This window comes from Schistocerca serialis, chromosome 4 (assembly GCF_023864345.2).
Source record: "Schistocerca serialis cubense isolate TAMUIC-IGC-003099 chromosome 4, iqSchSeri2.2, whole genome shotgun sequence".
NCBI lineage: Eukaryota > Metazoa > Arthropoda > Insecta > Orthoptera > Acrididae > Schistocerca > Schistocerca serialis.
Genome location: NC_064641.1, coordinates 73888282 through 73900517, shown reverse-complemented (window position 1 = coordinate 73900517; position 12236 = coordinate 73888282).

Sequence of the window (12236 nt, the reverse complement as noted above, 5' to 3'; positions counted from 1 at the left end):
AACCCCTCGGCCACACCGGCCGGCACAGACGTTAACAGTTAATCCTCACTGAGCCGTGCTGCGGCTCGCGTTGGTGCTGTTTGTAGATTTCTCCCCCTTGTTGGAGGCCAGACGATATCGTTTGGTCGACATGGTTGCGGTTGTTTGTCTTTTCGTGTTGACTGGCGCCACTCCGTTTCGCAAGCGTTGCCTGGCCGCTAGTGGCAGCAGCGGCGGTTATCGATATGTAGTAACTGTTGCCCTATCTTTTGGGCGACGTCGTTGTTTTTCCGGGTCGTGTGAGGGGGCCAGTTCGGTTGGGGACTCAGGAGGAGCCAGGTCCGCGCAGTTCCAGAACACGTCGGGACCGCTTCCGGCACGAATGGGCTGACGGATGGAAGGGCTGTGGTCACGAGGGTGCACGACCTCGTCGTAAACCGGATCCAGCAAGCTTTAAGATGAGTGCATTTCGATCCAAGTAGAGAAACCTCCACCATTGTGATACCTCGCGATTCTGGTTTGTGACTTGGGTTCGTGTGTTGCTGCTCGTAGTTTCGCTGGGGCGAAGAGCAGCGAGTGAAGTGCTTGGGGTAGGCGGATCTGATTAGCTTTCCTCGACTTCTTATTACTATTTACTGCGTTCAACTTGTTGCAGTTTGTTAAGTTCAACCAGCGGTAGTTTTTCTTGGTTGGTGGCCGCTAACGCCCCAGTTACCTGCCCAGGGGGTTAGTGTATGTAATGGCAGTAAACGTTTCCTCGCCTTGCCAATGCTGTCCGGTAAGGCGTGCAGTTTTGACAGCTTTCTTGATTGTAGGCCGGTTGGTGATTCTTCTACTCTGGTGGTAGTGGTTCCTTTCTCGTTCTGGGCGCTCTAAACACAGTATTCTGTGGACGTAGTGCTTACCGCCGGTTCCGGCTTTGGCGTATTGTTCCATCGTTGCATTTGGTTTATTGGACGTCAGGTAGCTTCAGCAAGATTATCATTAGTCATTCGTTAGACTGCCACTAGTCTGAGTTACCATCTTGTGAAGTGAATGCAACTCTTGGCTGCCTATCTCATCGCTCGCTTAAGTGTTTGTTGCCGGACCATCTCAGAGGTCGATTCCTGGAGCACCGTCTGGATCAGTTGGTTGTTTTTTTAATTAAATTTTGCTATTGTGTTTGCTGTTTTACAGCAGGTTTCAAATACTTTTATATTATTGCCGTTCCTGGCGTTTAAGGCCTTCTGCCCAGATCACAGTGGCTTGCTTTAAAACATTAACTGTGGAATTTGAATTTAATGGTGATTTGCTAAATTGCAACTCACTGAAAACTCTATTACTTACGCTGTTGTCTATTCCTTCATTAATAACGTGTTTTGTTTTATTTATTGTTGAGTCTGGAATTACTAGTTTAAATTAAATTGTGTGTAATTGTCAAAGGCAACCAGTAGTAACTGATTACGGCACTGTGCACAATCGTAGCTGAATTCTTCCTTCCCTTGACTACCACCAGGTTTCACTCACATACACTGATCAGCTAGAACCTACCTAATAGGCGGTATGTCCAACTTTCCAACTTTGGCTACAGGTGACAGTGGTGATGCGTCGTGGCACGGAAGAAATGAGGCCCTTGTAGGTCGCTGGAGGGCGTTGGCACCTCGTCTGCACACACAAGTTACCTGATTCCCGTAAATTCTGGGGAGGGGGGAGATGAGCTGTGACGCCACGTTCGATCACACACCAGGCGTGTTCGATAGGGCAGGCGTGTTCGATAGGGTTCAGATGTGGCGATGGCGAGTTGCAGGGGGGGGGAGGGGGGGAGGGATGGAAGCACATCTATTGAAACTCGCCACTGTGTTCCTCGAACCACTCCATTGCACTCCTTGCCTTGTGACATGGCGCATTATCTTGTTCAAAAATGCCACTGCTGTCGGGGAGCGTGATCGTCACGAAGAGGTGCACGAGGTCTGCAACCAGTGTACGATAATCCTTGGCCTTCATGGTGCCTTAGACGGGCTCCAATGGACCCACAGATGTCCATGTGAATGTCCTCCAAAACATAATGGAGCCCTCGCCAGCCTGTCTCTGTCCCTCAGTACAAGCGTTAAGAAGCTGTTCCCCTGGAAGATGACGGATTCGAGCCCTCCAATCGCTACAATGAAGAGGATACCGTGAATCATCATACCGTGCAGCGCTCTGCCACTGCTCCAGCATCCAGTGCCGATATTCATGTGCCCATTTCAGTCGTAGTCGTAGTGTTAACATTGGCACATACATGGGTCGTTGGCTGCGGAGGCCCATCGTTAGGAGTGTTCGGTGCACTGCGTGTTCAGAGACTTTTGTACTCTACCTAACATTAACGTCTGATGTTTCTTCACCACAGTTCGCCGCCTGTCCTGTTTTACCAGTCTACCCAGCCCACAAAGTCCTACATCTGTAATGAAGGGTGGACGCCCAGCCCCACGACATCTGGACGTGTTTTTACCTTGTTTTCGCTACGTGTTGAAGACACTCACCACAACACTCCTCGAACAACCGACAAGTCGTGCAGTTTCCGAAATGCTTGTGCTACCGATTTGGAAATTTGTGGTAAGGTCTTGCGGGACCAAACACCAAACTGCTAAGGTCATCGGTCCATAAGCTTACAAACGATTTAATCTAACTTAGACTAACTTACACTAAAGGCAAAACACACCCGACGGTCGACAAGAGGTTCGTGAACTTACACCACATATTGATCGAACTGCTTGTTTCTAATCAAAAATGCGCTTCGTAAATGGGAACAGTTACCCCAGAATATAATATCGTTCGTCATAAGGGAATGAAAATAAGCAAGGATAAGTAATTTTCGTGCTGGACCCTCACCTACTGCATATACAGTTATTATAGTAAACACAGCCCCATTCAGTTTTTGAACAAGATTCTGAACATTCGCTTTACACGACAGTTTATTATCTCTTTGAACACCTAGAAATTTGAATTATCCTATTCCCTAATCATGTGCCCATTCTTTGTAGTCAAAAAGTGAGTTTTCATTGAACTGCTTCTTGGAACCCATAAAAACTGAGTCTTATTGTTTTTGAGCATCGATTTATTTTCTACAGCCATGACGTTATGTACTGAACTGCAGTATTTGATAAAACTCCTGTGTTCCACTCAGCGTCTTTCACTATCTCTCTACCAAGTTAGCGTCATCATAAAACAAATAGTTTAGAATCAGCTGTCATTAGAAGATTTTATATACATACTGTGGAGAATGACCTTTTTCTGTCTGTTCTTAAAGTAAGAGAGGGATCAATTGTGAGCTACTCCTCACATCCCATTATGGTCTAACTTCTGCAGTAATATTTTATCATACACCCAAACAAACGCCTTAGTTCAATCAAAGAAGATGCTTGATGGTCTTAACTTTTTGTTTAATCCGTCCAGTATCTCTCTGAGAAAAGATAATATAGCATTTTTAGTTGTTAAGTCTCCTCTGAAACCATACTGTACGTTTCACAGCAAATTATGTAAACTGAAACAATCAGTTAGCCTTATCTAAACAGTCTTTTCAATAATCTTTGCAAGCTCCGATGTCATAGAAATTGATCTAAAATTGTTTACATCATCCCTTTCTCCTTTAATACGGGTGCTGTAGTTTCTCCTTTTTCATGAAGCAGCTTCACTGTTGAGTACTTTAATCGTTTAGGAAACTGACTGTTCCTAAACGAAAAGTTACAAATGTTGCTGTATTGGGCTAACGTATGCAACACAGTGACTTAATATCGTGATAGATACCCCATCAAATCAATGAGATTCCTGTCTTCACCGGTTTCAGTATTGCCGTAATCTCCCCCTAGCCAACATCACGTAGTTGTATATCAAATGGAAGTTTTGGAAAGCCATATTCTAAGAAAGTTCTATGATTCCCTGTAGTAACTAATCATTTTTATTTAATTCAACTGCTATATTCAGAAAGTTATTGTTAGATGAATGGAATTAAATAGTGAAGGCAGCAGAGGATCAAGTAGGTAAAAGGACGAGGGCTAGTAGAATTCCTTGGGTAACAGAAGAGATACTGAATTTAATTGATGAAAGGAGAAAATACAAAAATGCAGTAAGTGAAGCAGGCAAAAAGGAATACAAACGTCTCAAAAATGAGATCGACAGGAAGTGCAAAATGGCTAAGCAGGTATGGCTAGAGGACAAATGTAAGGATGTAGAGGCTTATCTCACGAGGGGTAAGATAGATACTGCCTACAGGAAAATTAAAGAGACCTTTGGAGAAAAGAGAACCACTTGCATGAATATCAAGAGCTCAGATGGAAACCCAGTTCTAAGCAAAGAAGGGAAAGCAGAAAGCTGGAAGGAGTATACAGGGTGTTACAAAAAGGTACGGCCAAACTTTCAGGAAACATTCCTCACACACAAAGGAAGAAAATATGTTATGTGGACATGTGTCCGGAAACGCTTACTTTCCATGTTAGAGCTCAATTTATTACTTCTCTTCAAATCATATTAATCGTGGAGTGGAAACACACAGCAACAAAACGTACCAGCGTGACTTCAAACACTTTGTTACAGGAAATGTTCAAAATGTCCTCCGTTAGGATATGTGCATTCACCCTCCGTCGCATGGAATCCCTGTTGCGCCGATGCAGGCCTGGAGAATGGCGTATTGTATCACAGCCGTCCACAATACGAGCACGAAGAGTTTCTACATTTGGTACCGGGATTGTGTAGACAAGAGCTTTCAAATGCCCCCATAAATGAAAGTCAAGAGGGTTGAGGTCAGGAGACCGTGGAGGCCATGGAATTGGTCCGCCTCTACCAATCCGTCGGTCACCGAATCTCTTGTTGAGAAGCGTACGAACACTTCGACTGAAATATGCAGGAGCTGCATCGTGCATGAACCACATGTTGTGTCGTAGTTGTAAAGGCACATGTTCTAGCAGCACAGGTAGAGTATCCCGTATGAAATCATGGCGATGAATCGAGGACGTACAGTACATACTGACTAAACTAAAATGAGCTCTAACATGGAAATTAAGCGTTTCCGGACACATGTCCACATAACATCTTTTCTTTATTTGTGTGTGAGGAATGTTTCCTGAAAGTTTGGCCGTACCTTTTTGTAACACCCTGTATAGAGGGTCTATACAGGGGCGATGCTCTTGAGGACAATATCATGGAAATGGAAGAGGATGTAGATGAAGATGAAATGGGAGACATGATACTGCGTGAAGAATTTGACAGAGCACTGAAAGATCTAAGTCGAAACAAGGGCCCGGGAGTAGACGACATTCCATTAGAACTGCTGACAGCCGTGGGAGAGCCAGTCCTAACAAAACTCTACCATCTGGTGAGCAAGATGTATGAGACAGGTGAAATTCCCTCAGACTTCAAGAAGAATACAATAATTCCAATCCCAAAGAAAGCAGGTGTTGACAGATGTGAAAATTACCAAACTATCAGTTTAATAAGTCACAGCTGCAAAATACTGACGCGAATTCTTTACAGACGAATGGAAAAACTGGTAGAAGCCGACCTCGGGGAAGATCAGTTTGGATTCCGTAGAAATGTTGGAACACGTGAGGCAATACTGACCCTACGACTCATCTTCGAAGAAAGATTAAGGAAAGGCAAACCTACGTTGCTAGCATTTGTAGACTTAGAGAAAGCTTTTGACAATGTTGACTGGAATACTCTCTTTCAAAATCTGAAGGTGGCAGGGGTAAAATACAGGGAGCGAAAGGCTATTTACAATTTGTACAGAAACCAGATGGCAGTTATAGGAGTCGAGGTACATGAAAGGGAAGCAGTGGTTGGGAAGGGAGTGAGACAGGGTTGAAGCCTCTCCCCGATGCTATCCAATCTGTATATTGAGCAAGCAGTAAAGGTAACAAAAGAAAATTTCGGAGTGGGTATTAAAATCCATGGAGAAGAAATAAAAACTTTGAGGTTTGCCGATGACGTTGTAATTCTGTCAGAAACAGCAAAGGACTTGGAAGAGCAATTGAACGGAATGGACAGTGTCTTGAGAGGAGGGTATAAGATGAACATAAACAAAAGCAAAACAAGGATAATGGAATGTAGTCGAGTTAAGTCGAGTGATGCTGAGGGAATTAGACTAGGAAATGAGACACTTAAAGAAGTAAAGGAGTTTTGCTATTTGGGGAGCAAAATAACTGATGATGGTCAAAGTAGAGAGGATATAAAATGTAGACTGGCAATGGCAAGGAAAGCGTTTCTGAAGAAGAGAGATTTATTAACATCGAGTATGGATTTAAGTGTTAGGAAGTCTTTTCTGAAAGTATTTGTATGGAGTGTAGCTATGTATGGAAGTGAATCATGGATGATAAATACACTGCTGGAAATGGAAAAAAGAACACATTGACACCGGTGTGTCAGACCCACCATACTTGCTCTGGACACTGCGAGAGGGCTGTACAAGCAATGATCACACGCACGGCACAGCGGACACACCAGGAACCGCGGTGTTGGCCGTCGAATGGCGCTAGCTGCGCAGCATTTGTGCACCGCCGCCGTCTGTGTCAGCCAGTTTGCCGTGGCATACGGAGCTCCATCGCAGTCTTTATCACTGGTAGCATGCCGCGACAGCGTGGACGTGAACCGTATGTGCAGTTGACGGACTTTGAGCGAGGGCGTATAGTGGGCATGCGGGAGGCCGGGTGGACGTACCGCCGAATTGCTCAACACGTGGGGCGTGAGGTCTCCACAGTACATCGATGTTGTCGCCAGTGGTCGGCGGAAGGTGCACGTGCCCGTCGACCTGGGACCGGACCGCAGCGACGCACGGATGCACGCCAAGACCGTAGGATCCTACGCAGTGCCGTAGGGGACCGCACCGCCACTTCCCAGCAAATTAGGGACACTGTTGCTCCTGGGGTATCGGCGAGGACCATTCGCAACCGTCTCCATGAAGCTGGGCTACGGTCCCGCACACCGTTAGGCCGTCTTCCGCTCACGCCCCAACATCGTGCAGCCCGCCTCCAGTGGTGTCGCGACAGGCGTGAATGGAGGGACGAATGGAGACGTGTCGTCTTCAGCGATGAGATTCGCTTCTGCCTTGGTGCCAATGATGGTCGTATGTGTGTTTGGCGCCGTGCAGGTGAGCGCCACAATCAGGACTGCATACGACCGAGGCACACAGGGCCAACACCCGGCATCATGGTGTGGGGAGCGATCTCCTACACTGGCCGTACACCACTGGTGATCGTCGAGGGGACACTGAATAGTGCACGGTACATCCAAACCGTCATCGAACCCATCGTTCTACCATTCCTAGACCGGCAAGGGAACTTGCTGTTCCAACAGGACAATGCACGTCCGCATGTATCCCGTGCCACCCAACTTTCTCTAGAAGGTGTAAGTCAACTACCCTGGCCAGCAAGATCTCCGGATCTGTCCCCCATTTGGCATGTTTGGGACTGGATGAAGCGTCGTCTCACGCGGTCTGCACGTCCAGCACGAACGCTGGTCCAACTGAGGCGCCAGGTGGAAACGGCATGGCAAGCCGTTCCACAGGACTACATCCAGCATCTCTACGATCGTCTCCATGGGAGAATAGCAGCCTGCATTGCTGCGAAAGGTGGATATACACTGTACTAGTGCCGACATTGTGCATGCTCTGTTGCCTGTGTCTATGTGCCTGTGGTTCTGTCAGTGTGATCATGTGATGTATCTGACCCCAGGAATGTGTCAATAAAGTTTCCCCTTCCTGGGACAATGAATTCACGGTGTTCTTATTTCAATTTCCAGGAGTGTAGTTTAGACAAGAAGAGAATGGAAGCTTTCGAAATGTGGTGCTACAGAAGAATGCTGAAGATTAGATGGGTAGATCACATAACTAATGAGGAGGTATTGAATAGAATTGGGGAGAAGAGGAGTTTGTGGCACAAGTTGACTAGAAGAAGTGATCGGTTGGTAGGACACGTTCTGAGGTATCAAGGGATCACCAATTTAGTACTGGACGGCAGCGTGGAGCGTAAAAATCGTAGAGGGAGACCAAGAGATGAGTACACTAAGCAGATTCAGAAGGATGTAAGCTGCAGTAGGTACTGGGGGATGATGAAGCTTGAACAGGATAGAGTAGCGTGGAGAGCTGCATCAAGCCAGTCTCAGGACTGAAGACCGAAACAACAACAACATTGTTAGATACTGTACATTGAGGGTGCTCGGAAATTCCTGTTACAATCTTCTACGACTTGTAGAAAAGAGTGAGTACAGAATATTTCGAATGTCAACCCTTATTCGGAAACTTACTGTTTCTGTTCTACAACGGCTTCAGTTCAGATGTGTAACGCGTCCACGTCTGCTAAGGGGAAGAGCAAAATCTCGGAGTTGCTTGTTCTGGTATGCATCAGGGTAGACGGGGCGACGTGTACTGCGTCTGTAACGACACTGGTGGTGGCCACATCGAGCCAATGTTGTAGTGTATTAGCACTGTTCTGTATGTACAGTATATTGGTTTTTTTTTTAGTTTGGAATAATGTAAACAAGTAATGTTTAAGTGTTAGAACAAATAAATGTGCTATAGTGGTAAATGGATGTTTCATTAAGTTTTCTTTCGATCTGTTACCTAATAACAGTACTGCATCAAGCGTAATTCAATTCCTCAAGCGGAAGTGGATGAGTGAAACATCTGAACTGAAACGATTGTAGAAAGGAAACGGTGCGATTCCGAACATGAGTTCCTATTCGAAATATTGTGTACTCACTCCCCTCTACAAGTCCTAGTAGTTTATAGTGCAAATTTCCAAACACCCTATATATCTGACCTATCTGTAACAACTTTTCTACATATTGACTTTATATCCTCGACCTTGTGATGCTGGTAAGACATTCTTCAAGCTGACCATGTGGCTCTAATTTTATTGATTGCCACATGCTTTTTGCCTTCCTAATATTTTAAACATCTTTTTGTCTGTAATGCACTACTGCAGCTCCATTGTTACTATCCCTAACGTTTTGATATAATTCTTCCTCTGTTCAGGTGATATTCTTATTATTAGTAAGCCACCCAGGTTACCTATTCGTGCCAGCACAATTTTTCAAACGTTCTAATGGAAAGCAGCTTTCAAAAAGTGTGAGGAACGTGTGGAGAAAAGCATTATATTTTATCGCCTATGTTATTTGCACTGTAAACTTTCTGCCACTCTTGTAGTTCAATGAGGTTGAAAAAGTCTCTCCTTCCCCCGGATTAACGTTTCTAAATAGACTGTAATTATTGTATTTAACAAATGTGCGTGCACAAATTCCTTCCTGTGCTAGAACTTGTGCATAGTAGTCCGTAAGGACATTTACCTATTTACTAACAAAATGACCCTCCAGTAACGAAGAATGAACAAAAATGTAGTCTACTTGTATAGTTATATTAACGTCCCACTGTTCCGTTTCTTAATGGGAGGAAGTTTTACGTAAACGTTATTTGATTGCTTCCAGCCCCGGGCACTAAGGTTTGGAAAGAATACAGTCAGCATTACACGATACGAATTTAGCAGGTTTTCCAACAACCGTTTCCTTGCCCAATCATTTCTAAAATTAATATTAAAGTCACCACATACAACAAAATCTTCTATACTTTCTGTAAAGTGACTCTAGAACTCTCTCTAACTTGAAAAGAAACGCCATGAAATCAGACTGTCTATCACGTGAACCGTTTCTTTGTTTTCGTCTCTCTGCTACCAGTTCCCGTCATACATCTCTTCACCACTCTCTGAGCAACCCTCAGCTTTTATATGGCATCGACATTAAAATCCCATACAGTGCTTTCTATTAATATACATAACCGTTCATTTAATTGTGATGTTCAACTTGACAGACTTTCACGGCAGTCAACTCTATATCAGCGTCTACTACAATCTCGCTCATTAGACTCTTGGCACTGTGGCTGTTCCGTTTCTTAATGGGAGGAGGATTTTACGTAAACGTTATTGGATTGCTTCCAATTCCGCACACTAAGGTTCCCCAAAAAAGTATTTTTTTCTTTTAATTTGGCTAGGGTGAACCGCCGTATTTAGGGGTCTAATTAAGAAACCCCTCGGAAATTTACTTTTACAAGCATGAAATCCTAATGGGGCAATAGATTCTCAATCTGACTGCAGTAATGACGTTAGCCACTGCGCACCTTTTTTAATCCAATCGAACAGAAAACTTTAATCCACCTAATTAATGTTTGTAGCTCAGCATACGATTTAACAACTGGAAGATGAGCAAAATTATTTTGAAATAAATCGTGTACACCTTCACGTCAGTTCCTCTTGTATTGCGAACTATGGATCGAACATATATCTCAGTTGTACTCGTATTACACGCAATGCGCTGCACAGAACTAATATTTTTTAATCTCTAGGATTACTCCAGTAACCCAAACACATCGAAAATTCCCAATGCGCCAGTCTAAAACGCTTAGGCCTACACTATTTTCATTTAAATCGTAATTTAAAAACTTAAAAAAAGCATCAGCTTTTGGAGTACGTAATGGCTCTTATTCCGTGGTGTCTGTTACGCACCTGCACCGCATACAGTTTCAACACCATAAAAATTGGTTCACTGTAGACAAAACGGTAGAAAACTGGACGATTTGGCAACAGCAGCATAAAAACTGGCCTAGTGCGTGACGTCAGATGGAGGAAGTGGGTCATTGATAGAGGAAATCCGACTTTCACTGTGTATTCACCTATGACCCGTCTTCTAAGGACTGCTTACTTTCTGACACAGATTATGGACCTCACTGAATGTTAGAATCACAGCAACAGCATATGGATTCCAAATGCCAACGAGTATGAGGCACAGAGGCTAAAAATGTTTTAATAACGCGATTGTACAGGATCACTGTCTACTGTTTAGGCTTAACTAAGAAAGAAAGATCAGCTGTACCAACAAGACTGTTTTGTATGTGGCCGACCGGAGTGGCCGTGCGGTTCTAGGCGCTACAGTCTGGTACCGCGCGACCGCTACGGTCACAGGTTCGAATCATGCCTCGGGCATGGATGTGTGTGATGTCCTTGGGTTTGTTAGGTTTAAGTAGTTTTAAGTTCTAGATGACTGACGACCTCAGAAGTTAAGTCCCATAGTGCTTAGAGCCCATTTTTTTTATGTGTGTGTTTGTGTGTAACATCGCTCATATTGATATGTTCCAAGTTGAAATGGTAACTCCCCACATTTTAGAATGAAATTACCTTCGACGAGCATATGGATTCAAGTGATCGAGGAGACTGCTCTGAAGCGTGTATTGGTAAAAAGAGTGCATTGGGAATATGAACGCGCAGAGTTCAAAGAGACAGATATCTGGTTTTTTATTGTTTGTAATTCACTAGGATGAGAAAGGCAGCAAAATTTAGGACAATTTTTAGCCAAATTACGAAATCGAGTGTGACAGTAGCGAAATAGCCCTCAGGCTTTACTAAAATTCAAATATTTTTCTTCAAATAGTTGAAGGTTCCGTGAGTTCAGATGTGCTTATATTTCTTGCGTTGAAAATGGTATTGATAGTTTTACTTTGATGACATGGCTGTGTTCTGGCTGGGAATTAAGCGGAGTCAGTCAAGCAGAGACTGGTAGCGATGTATGTTTCGGGTTCAGTTGCAGTAATTTGGAACTTAACGTAACGAATGAGGTTACTACAGAGCTGACAGTAGTACATGTGTGGTACTGTTTTTATCCTCTTCTCGCGGGCCAAGGCGAGGCTGCTGGCCCTTGTCTAAACTACACTGCCGGAAAAAAGTTGTGCACGTGGAAAAACGACGTCGGTTTTGACCCGATGACGGTAAATGTCAGTTGGGGGACAGTAGATGTACTGATAGTACACGAAGAACCAAAGAAACTGGTACACCTGCCTAATATCGTGTAGGGCCCCCGCCAGCACGCAGAAGTGCCGCAACACGACGTAGCATGGATCCGACTGATGTCTGAAGTAGTGCTGGAGGGAACTGACACCATTAATCCTGCTGGGCTGTCCATAAATCCATAAGAGTACGAAAGGGTGGAGATCTCTTCTGAACAGCAAGTTGCAAGTCATTCCAGATATGCTCAATAATGTTCATGCCTGGAGAGTTTGACGGCCAGCGGAAGTTTTTAAAATCAGAAGAGTGTTCCTGGAGTCACTCTGTAGGAATTCTGGACGTGTGGGATGTCGCATTTCGTGCTGTAATTGCCCAAGTCCGTGGGAATGCACAATGGTCATGAATGGATGCAGACGACCTGACAGGATGCTTACATAGGTGTCACCTGTAGGTACCGTTTCCAGATGTATCAGGGGTCCCATATCA